We start from the raw sequence: 21,818 nt of genomic DNA on the forward strand, positions 1-21,818 counted from the left end.
CAACCATCTAGATCACCCAATCCCCAGTCATGACAAACATTGTGGAAAATCTCCCAGGTTCAGAATTGTCAAGCACACAATTTTTAACTTTCTAGACATCTGGGCATGACAATCCTAGGCCCAGAGATACAGATAATTGCAAATTATTTAAGAAGTGATTTGTATTTCTCCTTTCTCACTTACAAAACACTTCCTCTACAGGTAATTTGTTGTGCAGATAAGCAATGGAATAGAAGAGGTGCAAAGTAATAGATGAATAAATTCCACTGAGAATGAAAACAAGCAGAAAGGCAAGATCGCTGTATGAGAGGTGATGAAGATGAAACAAACATCAAAGTGTCCTGATTCCAACTGTTTATGGAAGGCGCCAAAAAGCTGAAATGTCTGAATTGAGCTGTGTTGTTATGTATTGCTTTTCCATTCTCCAACAAGGAGGATTCAAAGGCTGTGATAATATTAACGATTCCTTCTGTGTTCCAACACCCCCCTGATCCTGTGGGCCAGGGAGAGAATAGTAATCTACTATTGGCCCTTACTAGTGGCAGACTATTTCCCCCCATGTCCCAGCACAGCTGCCTTAGCTGACATATTAGTGAGCTGGAGTCCTGCACGCTCCATGCCTCTTCCCAAGCAGCTGCTTTAAGGAGAGGAGTAGCAAGTGTACATTGCCCATTTATCTCTAAGCAGCAGGACAGAAGGACCAGGGAGATCGCACAAGAAAATGGGGTGTGTGGTGTCTTACTTTCCTAACCGCCATCCACAGCCATACAGCCAGGGCTACAAACTGGTTCCAAAACAGCTGTATATTTGAATTTAGTATTGGTGTCCTTAAATATTTTCAAGAATTAAGGAATATGTGCCTGACATCTCTCAATAGAGCAAATATCACATTTTAATGGATTTCATATTTGTATGTCAAAAAACCTTTTTATTTATACGTTTGAGGGGTTAGCAGTGGTGTTTTTAAGTAAATTGTTTTTTCAATGAGCAGCATATCAATGCACAAAACAGTGCAGGTCTTTACTATCTAGTTTGTAAGTATGCTGACATGACAGAGTGTTTCATTGCTAAAGAATTACTGGATTAACAACTAGTAATGTGAGCTAAGATGTAATGTGAGCTAAGAACAGTTGACAGATTTCAGGCAAAAAAAAATGGTCTGTTCATAAAAACTAATTGGACTGAAAAATAAATTGATTATTGGAAGTATTAAATCAATGTTTATAGTATTTAATCAGCAGACAAAATAAATGATAGTTTTATTGCTTAAGTTATTATATATGTAACTGTTTATATATTGCAAAGCTTTTCTTAACTCGTCAGCCTCTGTACTTAATAATCCAGAAGTATAATGAGATAATGATAAAACCAGCAGTCTCACAGATTATTATCCTGTCTGTAGTTACATACAAGAAATGTGCTGGAATAGATCTGCAGTAATATATAACTGCAAGGCCATACTTAGATCAATGTTGCAGCAGATGACTCTGAATTTATTTAAAAGAAACCAGTCCTCTCTGCAGAATAATGTTCTCACTTTGACTCCCTGCTAGCATCTTCTTCTGTTTGATCCTGTCCTTACAAACCTGTAATCATCAAGTTTCAGGCAGCAGGCGCTTTAATGTGAAAATTGAAATAGCTTGAAAAGGTTACTTCCAAACTCAGGTAACATAGGATTGTGCCCTGCAGTGCAGTATGATACAATTCAGAGAGAGAGAGTTGTAGTGCTGCTTAAATTGTGGACATATGGAATGGGATCAAAACAGTCCAGCAGGTATTGTGGGAATGCTGCCAAGAGGATCGCACAAAAGAGTGTTTCACTGTCATCTTCACTTCTCAGAGATAAAAGCTTAAGAGGGAACAAGTGAATAGTTCTGGTGCTGATTACAGAAAGTAAGATGAGCTCCTGGAGGGAGTCTAAAAAATGGTAGACTGGAGGTCCCAAGTGACACACCAATAATTTGAAGTCTTTCATCCTCTGTCTAAATTTCATTATCGTTGACACCTCTGTGAGTAATGTGTTTGTGCAAGGAGCTGTCTCTGAACACTGGGAACTCAATTACCTTCTGTGTTAATACGATTTGATTAGCTAGTGGCCTTCAACAGGGATGCAATAGCCCTGATCATTTTTATCATCCCTTGAGGATGGTAGCATGTAGTGTGTGTGAATGTACACATGCCGAAAAAGTATGCTCAGCAGTTTTCTTTGTAACTGTGTTTAAATACAAAAGTTAACAATTCAGATATGACAAGTTTTAGTGGTGCACTGTACAAAAATGTTCTCTTTCAAATGAAAGATTTTAGAGTATGTGTTAGCTATCTAAGAAAAATATTGCTATGCTAATTAATTATTTATTTTCTTGCTCTCAGATTTCAAGCATAGCCAATTTTCTGTTATTGTATCTAATTGACTGGAGTAAACAGGCTAGCTGTGAGATGATTTTGAAGGCTCATATTTCTCCTGTCCATGACTATGACTAAATGGCTAAAGGCACTTAGTGAATCAGCATTCCGATTATCAACACAGATAGATGGATATTTAAAGAGACAGATGTTGACAGATATAGAAATAAAGAACCATATTAGCATTTTTGCTTGATTTCAAAGAGAAAATTAATGCAGATCATCTGTATTCCCAAACTCTAAATACCTGAGTCATGTTGAATGTAAATATAATTAGGTTAAGTCATCCTCCATCAAATGAGTAATGTGCATGTATACTGAGAGCACTTCATCTTTGGCATAGGGAAAGGACAGTAAAATACGCAGGCTGAAAACCTTCCCATTACAGGAGGTTTAATCGAAAGAGGAGTATACTAATCAGCTTTTTGGATAATATTTTCTAAAGCTATGTCTACACTGCAAGTAGACACCCATGGCCAGCATAAGCCAGCTGACTTGAGCTTGTGGGGTTCAGGCTAAGAGGCTGTTTAATTGTTGTGTAGACACTCAGACCTGGGCTAGAGCCCAAGCTCTTAGATCCTCCCACATCACAGGGTCCTAGAGCCTGGGCTCCAGCTGGAGTCTGAATGCCTACACTGCAGTTAAACAGCCCCTTTTCCCAAGGTCTGCAAACCCAAGTCACCTGGCATGGTCCAGCTAGAGGTTTTTAATTGCAGCACAGACATAACCTAGGAAACCCATCTGTGTATATAATGTATATACCATGTGTACATAACAATAGCAGGTGAAATATAATTTATAGAAATCCTACACACACACACAAAATGCATGTGAAATTGTGTTACAGTAAACTTTGTATTAGTAAAAATCCAAATAAGTAGCTAAAAAAGAATTTTTTTGTCATTAAAGCTTATTTGGGACCTGGCACTAGTTGTGGTGTCTGTTTTTGAAGCTGTTATGGAAATTAAGCTGCCAGGATCCTAAGAAGAGAACATACTTAGAATACTTTACCTATGAAACTGAAAGCAAAAATACATTAATATAGAGTGTGTTTTTTTATTCCTGGAATATGTAATTGGGCAGCTTGGGAAATATCCATTTATGGCCAGAAAGTACCTGGTAGGTACAAGTTTGTGTTGGAGGCAGGGCACAACTGCACCACTGCAAAAAGAGCTCTAGGAAACATTGGTGATGTCAGTCAGGGTCCTGGACCCTGCTACATATGATGAATTAATCATTGGAGTGGAAGGTGAGGGTTGCCTAGAGACCAGTGATCATAACCGGATTACATTCAATATGGGCAGAGGACAGTCCTAACTAGTCATATCACAGAATAATAGAATCATAGAAGATTAGGATTAGAAGAGACCTCAGGAGGTCATCTAGTCCAACTCCTGCTCAAAGCAGGACCAGCACCAATTAAATTATCCCAGGCAGGGCTTTGTCAAGCCAGGCCTTAAAAACCTCCAAGGATGGAGATTCCACCACCTCCCAAGGCAACCCGTTTCAGTGCTTCGCTACCCTCCTAGTGAAATACTGTTTTCTAATATCCAACATAGACCTCCCCCACTGCAACTTGAGACCATTGCTCCTTGTTCTGTCATCTGCCACCACTGCAAACAGCCTAGCTGCATCGTCTTTGGAACCCTCCTTCAGGTAGTTGAAGGCTGCTATCAAATCCCCCCCCACACACACTCTTCTCTTCTACAGACTAAACAAGCCCATGTCCCTCAGCCGCTCCTCGTAAGTCATGTGCTCCAGCCCCCTGATCATTTTCATTGCCTTCCACTGGACTCTCTCCAATTTGTCCACATCCTTTCTGTAGCGGGGGCCCAAAACTGGATGCAATAATGCAGATGTGGCCTCACCAGTGCCTAATAGAGGGGAATAACCACTTCCCTTGATCTGCTGGCAGTGCTCCTACTAATGCAGCTGAATATGCTGTTAGCCTTCTTGGCAACAAGAGCACACTGCTGACTCATATCCAGCTTCTCGTTCACTGTAATCCCCAGGTCTTTTTCTGCAGTACTGGTGCCTAGCCAGTCAGTTCCCATCCTGTAGTGGTGCATGGGATTCTTCCTTCCTAAGTGCAGGACTCTGCACTTGTCCTTGTTGAACCTCATCAGATTTCTTTTGGCCCAATCCTCCCATTTGTCTAGGTCACTCTGGAGCCTATCACTACACTCCAGCATATCTACCTCTCTCCCCAGTTTAGTGTCATCCATGAACTTGCTGAGAGTACAGATTGTCCAGATCATTAATAAAGATGTTGAACAAAACTGTCCCCAGGACTGACCTCTGGGGCACTCCCCTTGATACCGGCTGCCCGCTAGACATTGAGCCATTGATCAGTACCATTAAGCCTGATGATCTAGCCAGCTTTCTATCCATCTCATAGTCCATTCATCCAAACCATACTTTTTTAACTTCCTGGCAAGAATACTGTGGAAGACTGTATCAAAAGCTTTGCCAAAGTCAAGATATATCAGGTCCACCGCTTTCCCCATATCCACAAAGCGAGTTATCTCATCATAGAAGGCAATCAGGTTGCTCAGGCATGACTTGCCCTTGGTGAATCCATGTTGATTGTTCCTGATCATCTTCCTCTCCTGCAAGTGCTTCAAAATAGTTTCCTTAAGGACCCGCTCCATGATTTTTCCAGGGACTGAGGTGAGGCTGACTGATCTGTAGTTCCCATGTTCTCCTTCTTCCCTTTTTTTAAAGATGGGCACTATATTTGCCTTTTTCCAGTCATCTGGGACCTCCCCCAATCGCCATGATTTTTCAAAGATAATGGCCAATGGATCTGCAATCACATCAGTCAATTTCCTCAGCACTCACGGATGCGTTAGATCTCAACCCATGGACTTGTGCAAGTCCAGCTTTTCTAAATAATCTTTAACCTGTTCTTTCTCCACTGACAGCTGCTCACCTCCTCCCCATACTATGTTGCCCAGGACAGCAGTGTGGGAGCTGACCTTGTCTGTGAAGACCGAGGCAAAAAAAGCATTGAGTACTTCAGCATTTTCCACATCATCTGTCACTAGGTTGCCTCCCCCATTCATTAAGGGTCCCACACTTTCCCTGACCTTTTTCTTGTTGCTAACATACCTGTAGAAATCCTTCTTGTCACCCTTCACATCCCTTGCTAGATGCAACTCCAGTTGTGTTTTGGCCTTCCTGATTACACCCCTGCATGCTCGGTGTATATTCATCCACATATATATACTTGATGCTTCACAACAGCTAATTTCCCAAAGCTGAGAAAAATTATGAACATTGTCCTAAAGGAAAATTCTAATTAAAAAGGGGAGTTCTTTAGGAAGACTTTATTAGGTGTCCAAAAAAGCCATGATTCCCCAATCAAGGAAGAGGATAACTTCGGCTAAAAGCTCATCCTGGTTTATGGTAAAGTGAAAGAAGTAATCACAAATATAACAAATGAAAAAAGGGAAATAGACAGCAAGTTTAACTACAAATTTTAGGTGATTGTAAGAGTTAGCAAACAGATCAAAGCAGATTACCCAGCAAATGAAGCAAACATGCAAGCTAAATTTAATACTAAAGAAATGGGTTACAAGTAGTAATTTCTCACCCTAAATGTTGTTTTAGGCAGATTGCCGAGTTTCTTGAAGGCAAGCTGCTCCTGCTTGAGTCTTAAAACTCCAGGTATTTCTTTCACAGGCCGGACACTTTCCCAGCCTGGGCTTAGCTTTTCTCACCCTCCCCCACTTTGTTTTTGTTTCTTGGGTGTTTCCAGCAGACATCCTGGGTGGCGACTCAGTGAAAAATGAACACTGATTAACTCACTCCACAGCCTTAAATAGGTTTTAACTACGGCAGGAACCCTTTGTTTTCCAGTGTGATCCGCTGCCCCCTCAGTGGAAAAATACTGGTATTCTATCATGGGGTCGAGTACCAGGTGACATGATCACATGACCCTCCAGTCAGGCTTTCCAGGAAGGTGTTAAACATCTTCTAAGACCTATTGTTCTCTCCAATGGCCCACCCAGACTGATTGCATTCTGTTTGGTAGACCCTTCCCAGGTGCAAACGCTTCTGTAGTACGGACGTATAGTCAATATTCCTAGATTTAGCTACAAAAATGATACATGCATACAAATAAGATAATCATATTCAGTAAATCATAACCTTTCCAATAATACCTCATATGACCCTTCTTGCATAAAATATATCTTTATGTTACAATCATATTATAAAAATCTTTTTATGAAAAATATGGGGCGTAGTGTCACAGAGCCCATTCAAACATAATGTGTTTTAATACAGCTAAAGCACAAGGCTACACAGCTACGGGAAAAAATGCAGGCTATATCTAAATATTTGGGAACTGCATTCTAGAAAGCAGTGACTGTAAATCATTTTGGAATCATAGTGGTGAAGCAATTTATATGAGGTTCCAATGCAATGCTGTGACAAAAACAGGTAATACAATCCTTGGATGTATAAACAAAGGACTAGTGAGTAGGAATAGAGAGGTGATTTTTACCTCTGTGTACAGCATTGATGAAAACGATACTGTTTACAATTGTCATGTGCACATTTTAAAAAAGATATTGAAAAATTGGAGGATGGAGAAAGAGTCACAAAATTATTCAAGGGCTAGAGAAAATGCCTTACAGTGGCTTAAAGAGCCCAAGATGTTTAGTTTATCAAAAACAAGATTGAGAGGTGACTTGACGACAGCATATAAGTACCATCACAGGAAGAAAATACCAGGTACTAAAGGACTCTTTAGTCTAGCAGAGAAAGGCCTTACAAGAATCATTGGTCCCTTCTGGGTTGGAACTTGGTGAATCTGAAATATGTTCTCCTACATAACTGGACAGCTATATTTTCCCAGCTCTTCTCTTCATTTTTTTTGGGGGGTGGCAGAGTGGCATTGTATCTGAGAGCTCTAGAGTGAGCAGTCTCAGGCTGACTGAGGGGATATCAGCTGTGATTAGTCCCTGAAGAAGGAGAGGAAGAAATCAGCAGCATGGTGACTCCATCATATGGGCTACCATGAGCACATCAAGCCTATCCTACTCTTTTTATTACCATGGAATATTACATTAAATATGAGATATCAATCCTTAATTTCAAGGGGTTGAATGAACTTCCTTGTGATCTAAGAAAAATAAAAAATCCCCTACTTCTGTTCCAGGTGCAAGGCACACTTCTGCATCATTAATTCACTAACAATAAATCGGTAGTACAGCATATTTTACTAAAATTATATCTTTTAAAAAATCCACAAACAGTTTCCCCCAGGGGAGAAGACTGAAGAAAGAGAGCCAGATGCAACAGATGCTAGTCACATTCTTCAATGCACCTCTGGAGGGTGTTCAGATACTGTGGAGACTGGTGTGGTATACGAACCTGAAGAGAATAGAATTTTCCCCTTTTCCCCCTTTGTTTCTGATCCTTCCTCCTCTTCCTTATTCTGTTTCTTTTCCACATCTCATCCTTGATATATTTTTTTCATCTCTAGTGCTCTTTCTCTGATTTTTAGGACCTAATTCACCACTTCATTTCTCCAGTTTTACAGAGTTGGATCTCCATTGAAATCAATGTGGTTACCCTGTCATACTACTGGAGTCACACAGTGGTGAAATGGGCCATTGATGTCCATTTGTTGCTGTCACTTTTATTTTAATTTATTCCTGTGTCTGTTTTTATTAGTCATTTTTCTCTATCTGCTGTTGTGCCAATTTATTTGTCACTCTCTCTCCCTGTTCCTCCATCTATGGTTATTTTCTTTTTCCATATTCCTGCTCTTCTGTTTCTTATTTATGTTTCCTGCCCTAGCACACAGAGTTCCTTCATGGGAGGGAGGGGAGAGTGTTGCATTCCTAAGGACCTGAAAGACATCTTCAGCTTTTGCTTTTTTTCATTTGAAGGTTTATTCACCTTTCTGTTTATTCCTGTGTTCTCAAACTGCTTATTCTCATTACTAGTCATCTGTGTAAACAATGCAGTTTTTGATAGTAAGAATGCACTTTACTTAAACGTAAAGCAGTCTCTTCAGGAGAGGATTATTTAAATGTTAAGACAACTTCTAACAAGAGATGCACAAGGGGATAAAAAATCCAAAATATAAAAGCTCCCAAAATGAAAAAAATTAGAAACGATTGAATAAACATTTTGCAGGAAGATCATATATTGCAGTGTTTTGGTTTATTTATATCATTGTCAATATAATTAAAAAAGATTTAGTATATGAGAAATCCATTTATCCAGTTACAATTGTAGTCAGCTGTCATAAACAGATAGTAGAAGTTAATAAAACAGAAGTACTTGATATCTCTTTTGACTGTAAAGGGTTAACAAGTTTAGTAAGCCTGGCTGTCACCTGACCAGAGGACCAATCAGGGGACAGGATACTTTCAAATCTTGAGGGAGAACCAGTTTTGAAGTGGGAAAGCTTGACGTTAGAATTCGTGTTGAATACCCAACTTTGCAAGAGGCCATTAATTGCATCCTGCTAGAAGAATGGTGACTTCCGGGGAACGCTGCAGGAACATTGGGCATGAGCTTTGCACAAATGCGCGTTTCCCTGATGTGAGAGGGAGATAGAGGGATGCATATTCCTATTCCTGGCACCACCCCATCTAGCATCCGAGTAATGTTATTTGGAAGGGTATTCTCTATGCTTCTCAAGGTGATGTGGATCACCCCGTTGGGCATTTCATTTGACATTAACACATGGCTGGGTCCTGGAAAGGTGCATGATGCATTGCAATATCTTATGAACCACTGGCCTGTTCAGAATCTGCAGCAGGGACTTTTCCCAGACTGGAAGTCACTAGTAGGACATTGTGAAATGCCCATTGTGAATCCTGGGAGACCTCCGCTTACCCGAATTATTCAATGCCTCAATGAAACGTATACAGGGAAGCTGACAGGACAAGGACCAGTCAACTACAGGCTGAAGCCGTGCCAGAATGACTGTGGAGTGTGCTTTGGCTGTTTTTAAAGGGAGCGGCTGGTGATCTCTCTATGCGAAGCTAGACTTTTGGGAAAGCAGCAATAGTCATCCCCGCAGTTATGATCCGCGTGCTGTACCCTCCTTACATATTTTGGTATGAGGGTGAATAGATTCATCAGGCTGACCTCCGAGGTTCCAATGCCTGGGGTCATGAATTTGCAACAGCCAGGAGAGCAAGGCTACTAGAGAGGCCCAGCACAGCTTCAAGCGATTGAGATGCCCTTGAGGAGGAATTGGCTGAAAACCAAAACAGTAATGTTTGGTGCATTGGGCAGTTCTCCTAATATACATCAAATGCTTATGAATTCTTCTTCGCCTCGTCAAGCGTTCCGTCACATGGATTTTACATACGTTCACTTGCAAGTGCACGGAGTGAAGGATTGCCAGTTGGTTACAATGTTATTAGGATCTGTTTTTCTGAAGCTGATGGCAGTTGAACCTGTTTCTTTTCTGGAAGGATTTTGACTTTCTGCAATAATAAGGACTGTTTTTTTCAAAGCCAAGATTCAGCAACCACGACGCGGGAGACAGTAAGAGATCTATCCAAACGATCGTGTATCGTAATCTAGACTGGGCGAAGAAAATTGATATGAAGTTTATAAGCGTATCGGCTAGCTGTCTAGAGTGGGCCTAGCTGTTCCAGACGCAAATAGCCACTCAGCGCTTACATCACTAAAAACCTATAACATAGGAATAGGGATAAGTCGGCTCAATTAAATGCTCTATGATGTCACGTTGTACTTTGTGCGCAGCCGTGGGACCTGGGTGAGTCTCTAGCACTGCATAACAGTTGGCCCAAATGAAAGTGGCTAAATTGTCCTCTATCTTCATAAAGTTCTGCAGGCTCCAGTCTGCCCTAAGGCCTGGAGTTACTAAAATAATCATCCCAACACTATGGCACATGTTACAATGTGATCCCATATTACCGACTCTGAAGGAGCTTGTTTCCCATGGAGTACCAAAAAGCCCACGAAGGGTATCTATGCGCTGATCAGAGTTAGACCATTATCCTGGGTGTATTGCTCAAATGAATGCCATACCAAAGATCAGCAAGGTTTAGGGTGGGTCAATAAGAATTTCACGCAGTCAGGAGCAAATTCAGAAACGTCGACAATCACCTATCATCATCAAGACTCTACGATGGCAAATAAATTTCGTATTCTAGGAAATAAGATGGTTTGCAGAATAGGCGCGCATACAAACTACTCGTAGCAGATACGTAGTATAAGACGTAGGCGAGAGCTCGTCAGAAGCCCAGATGCCTCCATTTCCTTGCGGGAGCATCAAATGTCAGTACTTTCGGACCTCTGCTAAGCTGGCAATCTTACTTTCCCACTGGAGACAATTGGTCATCGCACCTGCTACCTTCACAGAAAAACCACAAGTTTGAGAGTCATCATATCGATGGCTGAGCCGTTTTAAGACAATGGGTGCAGTACAGGACAGATTATAAAATGGATGATGGACAATATCTGAGGGAACTTGTATCCATACCAAGGGTAAGCATGAGTGGGATGTGGCCTGGGGGCCCATGCAGTAATGAAAAACAAACCAGGAAGAGAGAGAATTGTATGCTGCCTTTAATTGTTGGACATACTGGAATGGGGATCCAGTCAAGGTATGTGGGAATGTGCCCAAAGGGATGGACAAGAGTGGTTCAGCTGCCATGCTTCCTCTCAGCAAGATAAAGAGCTAAGGGGACAATGAATAGTTCCTGGGTGCTGATTACAGAAAGTAAGATAGCTCGCTGGAGGGAGTCTAAAAAATGGTAAGACTGGAGGTCCCAGTACACACAATAATGTTGAAGTCTTATCATCCTCTGTCTAACATTCATCTATCGTTGACCACCTCTGTGAGTAATCGTGTTTGTGCAAGACTGTCTCTGACACTGGGGAAGTCAATACCCCCTTCTGTCGTTAATACGATTCTGATTAGTAGGTGCTCAACAGCGGGAATGCAAATTAGCCTGATCATTGTTATCAAATCCTGATGGACTGGTACGCATGTATGTGTGGAAATTACACGATGCGAAAAAGTATTGGCTCAGACGTTTTCTTGTACTGGTGTCTTAAATACAAAAAGTTAACCAATTCAGGATAACAAGTTTTAGGTTGTGGCACTGTACACAAAATGTTCTCTTTCAATGAGAGATTAGAGGTAAGTGTTAAAGCTATCTGAAAAATATTGAGGAATTAATTATTTTTTTCTGCTCTCGCAGATTTCAAGCATAGCTCAATTTTTGTTGATTGTATTAATCGACTGAGTAAAACAGGCTAGCTGCTGAGATGCCATTTGAGCCTCATATTTCTCCTGTCCAATGGCTGATGACTACATGTCTAAGGCACTTAAGTGAATCAGATGATTCCGAATTATTCACCAGATCAGAGGATTATTTAAGAGACAGATGTTGACAGATATAGAAATAAAGAACATATTAGCATCTTTCTGATGATTTCATAAGAGAAAACTTAATGCATGGATCATCTTATCGCCAAACCTAAATACCTGAGTCATGTGAAATGTAAATATAACAATTAGGTTAAGTCTATCTCCATCAAATGAAGTAATGGTGCAATATACGAGAGCAACTCATCGGTTGGCATACGGGAAAGGACAGTAAATAACGCGAGCGAAACCTTTTTTCTTTCTAGGTTTTTATCAGGAGGTTGAATCGAGAGAGTAGACTAATCCAGCTTTTTAGAATAATTGTTAAAAGCTAGCTACACTGCAAGTAGAACACCATGGCCAGACATAAGCCCAGCTGACATTGAAGCTGTGGGTTCAGGCTAGAGAGGCTGTTTAATTGTTGTGTAGGACACTGCAGACCTGGGCTAGAGCCATCTTAGATCCTCGCCACAACACAGGGTCCTAGAGCCTGGCTCACAGCGGAGTCTTGAATGCCCTACCTGCAGTTCAAACAGCCCTTTTCCAAGGCTTGCAAACCCAAGTCCTCTGCAAGTCAGCTAGAGGTTTAATTGGACAGACATAGCCTAGGAGGAACCCATCTGTGTATATAATGTATATACCATGTGTACATAAACAATAGAGTGAAATGATAATTTATAGAAATCCTACACACACACCACAAACTGCGATGTGAAACTTGTGTTACAGTGAAACTTTGTATTTAGTAAAATCCAAATACACGGTAGCTAAAAGCAATTTTTTTGGTCTTAAAAGCTATTTGGGGACTGGACTAGTTGTGGTGTCTGGTTTTTGAAGCTGTTAATGGAAATTAAGCTGCCAGATCCTAAGAGCAGAAAATAACTTAAGAAATTACTTTACCTATGAAACTGAAGGCAAAAATACATTAATATAGCGTGTGTTTTTTTATTGCTGAATATGTAATTGGCATCTTGGAATATCCATTTATGGCCAAAAAAAGTACCTGTGGTACATAGTTTTGTGTGAGCAGGGGACAACTGCCATGCAAAAAGACTGCTAGAAACTTGGTGAATGTAGTCAGGTTCTGACCCTGCTACATAGAGAATTAGATCATTGCGAAGTGAAGTAGGGTTGCTAGAGACAGTGACATAACCGGATTACACAATATGGGCAGAGGACAGTCCAACTAGTCATTAATCAGAATAAGAAATTAATCAGTAAGAGATAGGAATTGAAGAGACCGTCAGGAGGTCATCTTAGTCCACCTGCTCAAAGCAGAATCAGCCACAGTAAATATCCAGGCAAGGTTTGTCACCAGCCTTAAAAACCTCAAGATGAGGCACCACCACTCTCAAGGCAACCGGTTTCAGTGTCGTACCCACAGTGAATCTGTTTTCTAATATCCAACATAGACTCCCCACTCGCACACTTGGAACCATTGCTCCTTGTTATGTCATCTGCACCACTGCAAGCAGCCTAGCTGCATCGTCTTTGAACCCTCCTTCAGGTAGTTTGAATGGCTGCTACAAATCCCCCCACACACATCTCTCTTCTACAAGACTAAAAGCCCATGTCCCTCAGCCTCCTGCGTATAGTCATGTGCTCCCCCCTGATCATTCTCATTGCCTTCCATGGACTCTCTCGCATTTGTCCACACCTTTCTGTAGCGGGGGCGCCAAAAGCTGGATGCAATTAATTGCAGCTGTGGCCTCACCAGTGCTATAGAGGGGAAGTAACACTTCCCCTTGATTGGCCTGCATGCTCCTACTAATGGCAGCTGAATATGGGCTGTTAGCCTTCTCTGGCAACAAGAGCAACACTGCTGACTCAACTATCATGCTTCTTCGTTCACGGTGGTAATCCCTCGGGGTCTTTTTCTCAGTACTGGGGCCTACCAGCTCAGTTTCATCCTGTATGTGGTGCAGGAATTCTTCCTTCCTTAATGGCCAGGAATCTGCACTTGCTGTGAACCTCATCAGATTTCTTTGGACCAATCCTCCCATTTGTCTTAGGTCACTCTGGAGCTATCACTACACTCCAAGCATATCACCTCTTCTCCCAGCTTTAGTGTCATCCATGACTGGCTGAGAGTACAGATTGTCCAGATGATTAAAAAGATGTGAACAAACTTGTCCCCAGACTTGACTCTGGGCAGCTCCCTTGATAACGCCTGCCCTGCTAGACATTAGCCATGATCAGTCAAAGCTGATGATCTAGCAGCTTTCCTATCCTCTCATAGTCCATTTCATTCATAACCATACTTTTTTAACTTCTGGCAAGATAACCTGTGAAGAACTTGTATTGCAAAGGCTTTGCAAGTCAAGATATATCAGGGTCCACCGTGTCCCCATATCCACAAGGCGAGTTATCCTCATTCTAGAAGGCAATCAGGTTGCTCAGGCTGACTGTGCCCTTATGGTGAGTCAGTGTTGAGTTGTTCCTGATCACTTCCTCTCCTGCAAGTGCTTCACAAATAGTTTCCTTAAGGACCCGCTCATGATTTTTTTCAGGGACTGAGGTGAGGCTGACATGATTGTAAGTTCCCATGTCTCCTTCTCCCTTTTTTTAAAAATGGCACATACTTATGCCTTTTCGCAGTCATCTGGACCCCCCAATCGTCCATGATTTTTCAAAAAATACATGGCCAATGGAATCCTGCAATCAATCCCGTCAATTTCTCAGCACGTACGGATGCGTTACGATCCACCATGGACTTGTGCAAGTCAGCTTTTCCTAATAATCTTGTTAAACCTGTTCTTTCCTCCACTGACAGCTTGCCTCACTCCTCCCATAAACTATGTTGCAGGACAAGCAGTGTGGGAGCTGAACCTTGTCTTGTGAACGAGGCAAAAAGCATTGAGTACTTCGCATTTTCCACATCATCTGTCACTAAGGGTGCCTCCCCCATTATTTAAGGGTCCCGACACTTTCCCTGAGCCTTTTCTTGTTGCTAACATCACTGTAGAATCCTTCTTGTTCACCTTCACAAGATCCTTGCAGATTCAACCAGTTGTGGTTTCTGGCTTCCTGATTACACCCCTGCATGCTCGGTTTAATTCATTCCAACAGATATATACTTGATGTTACAACAGCTATTTCCTTCCCCAAGCTGAGAAAAATTATGAACTTTGTCCTAAAGGCAAATTCTCAATTAAAAAGGTGAGTTTCTTTAAGGAGACTTTGTATAGGGTGTCCAAAAAAGCGCATGATTCCCAATCAAGGAAGCAGGATAACCTTCGGCTAAAAGTATCGGTTTTATGGTAAAGTGACAGATAATCACAAATATACACAAATGCAAATGGGAAATAGACAGCCAGTTTAACCTACAAAATTTTAGTATTGTAAGAGTAGCAAACTAGATCAAAGAGATTACAGCAAATGAAGCAAACATCAAGCTAAATTTAATACTAAAGAATCGGGTTAAAAGTAGTAATTTCTCACCTAAAATGTTGTTTTAGGCAAATTGCCTGAGTTTTCTTGAAGGCAAGCTGCCTGCTTGAGTCTTGAAAAACTCAGGTATTTCTTTCACAGGCCGACTACTTTCCCAGCTGGGCTTAGCTTTTCTCACCCTCCCCACTCTTGTTTTTGTTTCTTGGTGTTTCCAAGCAGACATCCTGGGTGGCGACTCAGTGAAAAATGAACACGAATTACTCATCCCAACAGCCTAAATAAGGTTTTACTACGGCAGAACCCTTTGTTTTCCCAGTGTGATCGCTGCCCACCCTCATTTGGAAAAATATGGTATTCTATCATCGGGTCGAAGTACCGAGGTGTACATGATCACATGACCTCCAGTCAGCCGCTTTCCCAGGAAGTGTTAAAGCAGTGTTTCTAAGACCTATTGTTTCTCCGAATGGCCCACCCCAAGTGATTCGCATTCCTGTTTGTAGACCTTACATAGAAAGGGATTCGTAGTACGGACGTATAGGTCTATTTCCTAATATACACACACAATGATAATAAGATACACACAATCCCAAGATATCATATTCAGTAAATTCATAACCTTTCCAATATATCTCATATGAGCCTGTCTTGCATAATAAATCTTTATGTTAACAGCATATTAATTAAATAATCTTTTATCGAAAATATGGGCGTAGTGGTCACACGAGCCCATCAAAATAATGCTGTTTTAATACACTACAAAAGCACAAGGGCTACACAGCTACGGGAAAAATGCAGGCTATATTAAATAGTTGGGAACTGCATTCTAGAAAGCAGTGGACTGTAAATCATTTTGAGAATCATAGTGGTGAAGCAATTTATAGGAGGTCCACATGCACATGCTGGTGACATAAAACAGGTAATACAATCCTGGATGTATAAAAAGGATAGTGAGTAGAATAGAGAGGGATTTTTACCCTCGTGTACAGCATTGGAAAACGATACTGTTTTACAATTCGTCATGTGCCAATTAAAAAAATATTGAATAAAATGGAGGATGGAGAATAGAGTCACAAAGATTATTCAAGGGTAGAGAAATGCCTTACAAGTGGCTTAAAGAGCGCCCAGATGTTAGTTTAAATCAAAACAGATTGTAGTGATTTGACGAAACAGCATATAAAGTACCATCACAAGGAGAAAATACCAGGTACTAAGACTTTAGTCTAGCAAGCAGAGAAGGCCTACAAGAATCATTGGTCCCTTCTGGGTTGGTACTTGGGACATCTGAAATATTTCCCTACATATACTGGACACTATATTTCCCAGCTCTTCTCTTTCATTTTTTTTGGGGTGGCAGAGTGGCAACTTGTATGCTAAGAGCTCTAGAGTGAGTCGAGCTCAGCTGACTGAGGGATATCAGCTGTGGAATTAGTCCCCTGAGAAGGAGAGGAAGAAATCATCAGCATGGTGATCCATCAATGGGCCTACCCATGAGCCAAGAACCTATGCCTACCTCTTTTTATACTATTGAAATACTAAGTATGAGATATTCAATCTTATTTCAAGGGGTTGATCATGAAACTTCCATTGTGCATTAAGAAAATAAAAAATCCCTCTACTTCTGTTCCAGGTGCAAGGCCACTTCTGCTGCATTTAATTTCAATAACAATATCGGAGTAACAAGCAATTTTACTACGATTATATTTTTAAAAAACATCCACAAAAGGGTTTCCCCGCCAGGGGAGAAGACTGAATGAAAGCAGAGCCAGGATCAACAGAGCTAGTCCACATTCTTCAATGCAACCTCTGGAGGCGTGTTCAGTATAGCTGTGGAGACGGTTGGTATCCGGGGAACCTGAAGAGAATAGAATTTTCCGCTTTTCCTCCCCTTGGGTGTTTCTGGATCCTTAACTCCTCTTCCTTATTTGTTGTTTTTCCAGCATCTCATCCTTTGATATGATTTTTCATGCTCTAGTGCTTCTTTATCTCTGATTTTAGGACCTAATTTTTTTCACGCACTTCATTTTCCCATTCAGAGTTGGATCTCCCATTGAAAGCAATTGTGGTTACCCGTTCATCTACTGGAGTCAACCAGTGGTGAAATGGGCCATTCACTGTCATTTGTTGCTGTCACTTTTTTTTACATTTATTCCTGTGTCTGTTTTTATTAGTCTTTTTCTCTATCTGCTGGTTGTGCCAATTTATTTGTCACTCTCTCTCCGTCCTCCCTATGGTTATCTTCTTTTCCATAATACTGCTCTTCTGTTCTATCTTATGTTTCCTGCCCTAGCACACAGAGGTTCTTCAGGAGGGCCGGGGAAGTGTTGCAGTTCACAAGGACATGAACGACAGTCAGCTTGCTGTTTTTCATTTGGAAGGTTTATTCACCTTCTGTTATTTCCGTGTTCTCAACTGCTTATTCTCATTACTAGTCATATGTGTAAACAAGCACGTTTTTGATAGTAAATGAATGCACTTGTACTTAAGACGTCAAGCAGTCTCTCAGGAGAGGATTACTTTAAATGTTATAGAAAAACTTCCTAACAAGAGATGCACAAGGGGAAAAAAATCAAAATATAAAAGTCCAAATGAAAAAAATTAGAAACGATTGAAAACATTTTTGCAGGAAGATCATATATTGCACGTGTTTTTTGTTTAATTTATATCAGTTCGTCAATTATAATGTAAAAACAATTTAGTAATATGAGAAATCCATTTATCCAGTTACAATCTGTAGTCATCTGTCATAAACAGATAGTAGAACAGTTAATAAACAGAAGGTACTTTGATTTCTTTGAACTGAAGGGTTAACAAGTTTAGTTAGCCTGGCTGTCACCAGCAGGACCAATGGGACAGGGATACTTTCAAATCTTGAGGGAGAAAGTTCTTGAAAGAAGTTTTGTGTGTGCTGTTAGAATTTTGGTTGTTCTCATCTGGCGTTCTGGAGAGTGACCAGACGTTGGCAACCAGGTTTTCTCCATATCTCCGATACCAGGCTCTTGAGTTTAAAATAGCTAAGTACTAGTAGATAGAACAATTCTGGCTTATGTTTTGTTTTCTTTATTTGCAAATGTTGCATTTGCCTGAAGGATTCAATTTGTATTTTGGCTAAAGAGATTTTAGATTTTATTGTTACTTAGGCTGGGAGGATATTCCATGTCTATGCTGACAAACCCTGTACCTAATCCATCTTAAATTTCCAAAGATAACTTTTTACTGTTTTTCTCTTTTAATTAGAGAGTTTTTTTAGTTAAACCCTGATTTTTTTTTATTCTGGTAGACCCAGGGGATTGGGTCTGGATCCACAACGGAATTGTGGGAGAGAAAAGAGGGAAGGGAGAGGAGCAGGTAATTTTCTCTCTGTATTAGGCAATTACTTTCTCTCTCACAGGGAAGAATTTGGAGTGGAGAGAGAGAGGAGGCGAAGGTGATTTTCTTTCTGTTTTTTGATTCAAGGATTGAATCACAGTGAATCTTCCAGGTTAACCCAGGAGGGAGACCGCAGAGGCAACGGTGGGAAGGCGTACTTTTTGTGTTAATTCCAGGATCGGAGTCTTGAGTTCCGGGCACAGGTTTGGGGGACCAGAGTGTACCAGGCACTGAATTCCTGGCTGGTGACAGCGCTTAAAGTACTGAGCTGGTAATTGAGCTTAGAGGAATTCTGCTGGTACGCTCCAATTTTGGACGCAAGCTTCAGCAGTGGGGAATATACATGAACATCAGTGATTTGCTCTTTGCTCAACAACAGAAACTTAAGGTTGGCTACACTTTGCAGTGTGCAGACGGGGATTGCTGTTTTGTACAGCTGTGTAGAGAAAGCACGGAGTGCGTGGCACACTGAAGCTACAGTGCTGCGTTGGCCAGATTTGCAGATTGAACCAATGGTGTGAATGGTTCATTATGGCAGCTATCCCACAGAGCACCTTTGTCCCATCTTTGCACACGTGGTGTGGGAAGGGGGTGGAGTGGGGTCATTCTGCTTCCATTCCCAACGTCCTGCTATGCATCGCAATCACATCCAGCATCCTGTTTTTCTGTCCACATTTGGCACCATCTTGACTCTCTCAACCTTTTCTTGCAGTGCGATTTCTGGGGAAATGGAGCCCGAACTGTGAGGAGTATGCTGACGAGTCTCGCAGCATATCACGTTCCAGTTGAGCTATCCTTAAGATACAAATGAATGAGGAGTCTATATGTATAGATGAGTCGCCTGATGTGTATGGACACTAAATTGCTTGTGCATTCATGAAAAATCTCTCTCTTTTTATTCATTTATTGAAAAGAAAATAACGTTATTGACAGACACACAACATTTTGGGAACCTAAAAGGGCAGAGGGGTGGGGTGGGGAACTGTACAGTCACAGGTTTGAATATGTCCTGTCTGGAGTGCTGTGCAATGACTGCTGCGCTTAAGGATGCCTAAACTGCATGATGATGGGGGTTGAATGCAGAGGGTAAGGGCTATAGTTCTCAGGGCTGGTTGGTGAACGTACAGATGTTGGAGGCAGCTGGTGGTGGTAAGAACCTGGATGCTGGAGAAGGGGGTTTTGAGCTGACATTGGGGCACAAGGGAAAGAACTTTGGGACTGGGTGGGCCGGCACAGTAATGCTCTGCCTGCATGGCTACGAGCACCTGGATAGAGTCTGCTTGGCGCGCCAGGATGCTTATCAGCTGCTTTGAGCTTTTTTTCCTGGCTGCTGCATTTTTCTGGCGGATCCTGTTTTCCCTTTCCCTCCAGTCCTGCACTTTTTGATTCTCTGTGGCAGAGTGATCCATAACTGCTTGCAGCAGGTTTTCTTTGCTTTTTCACGGCTTCTTCTGGAGGTTTTGGAGTCTTTGAGCTGTTGATAACAGGGGCAGCCAAGAACTCAAGATTGCTTGTGGAAAGGCAAAAAAGGCAACACTTAACAGAGGCAGCATTGTTTATATCTCAGACAGTTATTCACACACGGTGAAGGAGTAACATTCTTCACAATAGCATAATTTTCCCATACCAAAGAGAGCGCACATAACCCACAGGAGCCCCGAAATGGTGAGTAAGGGGGACTGATTGCTTCAGGGCTGTACTGTCCTCGGGGTTTCTGTGTGTTGGGGAAAGCAAACAGCTGCAGGGGCCACCTACACTGAACACTCTCCCAACATTTTCCACAGGAGTTGATCCTGGAAGATATCTCGCTAATGCGGGTCACCTGGGAAGAGTGGGAGGGTCTTCTACAGCAGTGCGGATTCCGCCCTGGCCCCTACACAGCTTACAAGTGTGCAGCAATGGTCCCCTCCCCTTGCTATTCCACATCTAGGCATGCATGCATGCATGCAGAACCCTGCCTCCTCTCCCGAAAAATTTCCATCCTGAAAATAAAAGCCGCTTACCGGGAACCCGCTCCTCTGTTTGTCATCCACCAAGTACTGGCTGCTGCGACTGGCTACCTTCCTCCTGGCTTGAGAAGAGCTCCTAGCTGCATGCCTCCTCGGATTCCGGGGTGTCTCCCCCAACCCCAGTACCCTCACTCTTGGTTTCCTTCTTCCCCCCCCTCCTCCTCCTCTTCCCCTCCCCGCCCCGCTCTGAAGTGTCCATCGTGGTCCTCGGATTGGCGGTCGGGTCACCCCCAAGTATCGCGTCCAGCTCTTTGTCAAAACGGCAGGTTGTGGGAGCAGCGCCAGAGCAGCAGTTTCCCTTGCGGGCTTTGCAATAGGCACTCTGCAGGTCCTTCGCTTTAACCCTGCACTGCAGCGCGTCCCGGTCATGGCCCCTTTCCAGCATGACCCTTGATACCTGCCCAAAGGTACTGTAATTTCTACAGCTGGAGCGCAGCTGGGACTGCAAAACTTCCTCCCCCTAAACACTAATGAGGTCCAGCAACTTGTCATTGCTCCATGTTGGGGTCGTTTGGCACGTGGAGGCATGGTCACCTGGAAAGATTCACTGATTGCACTCCACACCTGGCTGAGCAAACAGGAAGGGGATTTTTAAAATTCCTGGGGCATTTAAAGGGCGGGCCACCTGAGGCCAGGGCAGTAGAGTTCGAAATGATGAGCAGAGTGGCTGAGCAGGCAATCTGGGATACCTCCGAATACTTCTGGAGGCCAATAACAGCACTTTTGGTGGCCACACTGGTGGAGCAGCGCTGCATCACCAGCGCTGCAGTCGTTATTCCCCAGGCAGAGGTGGAGTACAGCCAGCGCTGTAGCCCGGGAGATACAGCGCTGTATGTGCCTTGCAAGTGTGGATGGTGAGTGAGTTGCAGCGCTGTAAAGCCACCACCAGCTCTGCAACTCTCCAGTGTAGCGAAGCTCTTAGTAGTATATGGCTTAGCTCTGGCAAACAACATGAGGCAAATGTCCTTTCAGATTTTGCATATTGCATAGTATCATTGAAATAGTCAAACATCAAAATCACACCCACCAGAATGTTCTCCAAAGACCAAAATGTCCCCAGCCTAGAGATGGATGAATTATTTGCAATTTTTTTTTTTTGTGCATGATTTTTTTTTGGAGGGGGGAGGATTCACATATGTTCTATGAATATATTTTGATTTCTTCAGGTTTGTTTGTTATTTGAATCTGTTTATTGAAGATTATATATAACATGGGAATGTATTTCAGCTGGTAAAGTGTATGTATTCACTTTGATTATTCACTATTATTTATTT

The 21,818-nt window shown here is 42.1% G+C and overlaps 1 protein-coding gene and 1 long non-coding RNA gene across 2 annotated transcripts in view; one reads left to right on the forward strand and one right to left on the reverse strand.

Annotated features, from left to right (window-relative positions):
- Nucleotides 1-21,818, forward strand: part of LOC116834330 (isoaspartyl peptidase/L-asparaginase-like) — a 225,575-nt gene that overhangs the window by 99,729 nt on the left and 104,028 nt on the right. The window lies entirely within an intron of this gene.
- Nucleotides 19,438-20,666, reverse strand: LOC142046556 (uncharacterized). Its single transcript, XR_012655497.1, has 2 exons — nucleotides 20,539-20,666; nucleotides 19,438-20,045 (listed from the first exon to the last, which is right to left on the reverse strand). It is a non-coding gene; the product is annotated as an uncharacterized LOC142046556 (long non-coding RNA).

Source organism: Chelonoidis abingdonii, chromosome 3 (assembly GCF_003597395.2).
Source record: "Chelonoidis abingdonii isolate Lonesome George chromosome 3, CheloAbing_2.0, whole genome shotgun sequence".
In the NCBI taxonomy this organism is placed as follows: Eukaryota; Metazoa; Chordata; order Testudines; family Testudinidae; genus Chelonoidis; species Chelonoidis abingdonii.